Source organism: Varanus komodoensis, unplaced genomic scaffold (assembly GCF_004798865.1).
Source record: "Varanus komodoensis strain SLA01 unplaced genomic scaffold, ASM479886v1 scaffold11, whole genome shotgun sequence".
NCBI lineage: Eukaryota > Metazoa > Chordata > Lepidosauria > Squamata > Varanidae > Varanus > Varanus komodoensis.
Genome location: NW_025335317.1, coordinates 12352085 through 12354551, shown reverse-complemented (window position 1 = coordinate 12354551; position 2467 = coordinate 12352085).

The window sequence follows — 2467 nt, the reverse complement described above, 5'->3', positions numbered from 1 at the left end:
CCATTAGAAGTGCTGAAGATGCCCCCGTCTTTCCAACCCAGCCTTCAAGACTGATGAGATGATGCCACAATAACCCGTTACGTGAAACAGCAAGGTGGAACTTGGGAGAGCATGCTCAGTGTCCTTGCCCTTTGGACCCTCCACTGGTGTCAGGATGCATCTCACTGCAGTTATATCACCAGAATGGATGATATGCTAACAGACACCCTGAGTGCTTCATATGAAGCATCCCCTGATGCACGAAAAGCTTCACAAGAAGGTATGTCTCATGCCAACAGTGGCCTCGTTTGCCACAAAGGGGAACAAGCTGTTTCAGGACTGTTCCGCTGCAGCAGAAGTGGGGGTGGGCTCATGAGAGGAGGCCTTCTGTCTAAAATGGAACGGAACCGTATTCTGCTGATGTCCACCAGTCCCACGAGATCAGAGTTATCATGAAGATCCAAGATGGCCCTCCCACTGTCCCGGCTTTGGTGTTATCAAATTTTACATTGGCATTGAAGTCAGGCCTGGTATCCACCTCTATGTCTGCATTAGTGTTGGTGCCAGCTATTTTCTCTGGTTTCCACGGCTACAGGAGGTGGTGGGTGGGTTTGCATCACATGACAAGCCATGGTGTGTGTTTTTTTTAACCAGTGCTGCTCCATTATGTCATGCAAACCCTGTAATGGTATTTCAGTGTGGTACGTTGGGTCTTTAGAAACCGCAGACTGAAACAATGATCTGCTCTACAGTTGCCCTGTACCACAATGGTTTGCTGTGTTGCCTGAACCCAAAGAACGTGATCCATCATGGTACAAAGGCCAAAACCAGGGAGCAGCTTGGCAAGCTTGGCTCACCAGAGAGCTGTGAGTTTGTGCAACTGTCAGAGATGTCCCCCGTCTGTCCGGCAAGAGCAGGTGATCAGCTGGGTGGCACAGAAAGGAGCAGTGGCGCTCAGCTGATTCCTCAACTGTCCCCGTGAGGGTGCACCAGAGAGAAGCTCCTCCGAGTGAGGGAAGCCTGAGAGAGTGCTTGGATGGACACCAGGCTGGGGGAACCTCTCCAGTGGGGGAATCAGCTGCCACCTGCCTGATTCTCTCTGCGTCTACATGTGAAGCATACTGGGAGTTATAGGCCTTCTCTTAATCTAAACTGGCAGAAGATCGTGCCCTAAGCACGCCAGAGCAAACCACGACTGTAACCGCAGCCCCCTTTCCTCCTGCAAAGCATGGAAAAGAGCAGCCTTTTTTACAAGGTTGTTCTAAGGATCCCCAAGCGAACGTGCCCTTGAAATGCACTTCACATCACTAGAAGAAAGAACGAACAAAGAGGAATCCTGAAAAGCTGAAAGAGGAAGAGAAGCAGGAGTCCCAGTAAGTAATGTGCAACTGGGTTCCGTACTGGTTTATTGGGAAGTAGGAGTGTCTGCATCCACCGTGGGCTGTTTTTCCAGGCAGTGAGTGAAATAATGGACTTCCAAAGGCTTCCTTCCTTCGTGCCACGGCTCATCGCTGGCCTCTGTTTGCAGTGCAGGGGCTCAGCCCTGGAACACATGAACTAACAAGCCCATCAAACTGCCTCGAGGAAGCACAGAGTACCTGTCCCTCATCATCCCGGGGCAGAAGGGAGGCTCAGGTCTGAGTCGGAGTCCGGGATCTCCTCCCATTCTTAACGTGACTTAAAGGCAGGGCTCACCCTTTGGCTGCAGCCTGCCTGTGCCAGGGCGCAACTCCGGGGGATGGAAGTGGGGCTCCCTCTCCCCTCTGCCTGACTCCTGGCCTCCCCCAGGCAGGGACTGGAACCGCGAGCAGCACTTCGCTTCCAGCCGCATTCGCGCGCCCCTCTGGCCACGCTCCAGCTCGGCCACCCCATCCCGGCCAGAGGGAGGCAGCTTGGATGAATACGTGGGTGCAGGTATGATATAAAGAAATGCAGCATCGACTGGCTTAATTCCAATGTTGACTTGTATACTGTTCTATGCATGCTTTAATTGCACACCTTTTAACGTGAGAGGCCTTGACTCCCGATATTGCGAATAGACAGGAGGTACATTACCGCCATAATTTGGACGGCAATCGCTGCTGCCTCCTTCTCGCCCTCACACACGGCCCTTTAACTTCGACTACTACTACTATCATCATCCTAGCAGCAGGAGCAGCAGCACTGGCACCCGCGTCGGCCGTGCTCCCTCCGCGTCCGGGGAGCATCTCCGGCTGGCCCTTCGGCGGGGCCGCCGGCGCGCAGGGGGCGAGGGGACGCCGGCCCGGGCCGCGGCGGGCGCCCCTCGCCTGCCCCCTCTGCTGGCCCGGGCGCTCGGCAGCGCCGCCGCCGCTTCCTCTTCCCTCCCAGAAGGCGCGCACACACCAGCCGGCCGCGCCGCCTCTCGCTCAGTTGCAACCGGTTTGCGCCGGCCGCCGCGCCGGCTCCCTCCGCTCCGCCCGCGGCGCGCGCTCCCCCTCGCCTCCCCCGCGGAGCGCGCCAGGAGGGG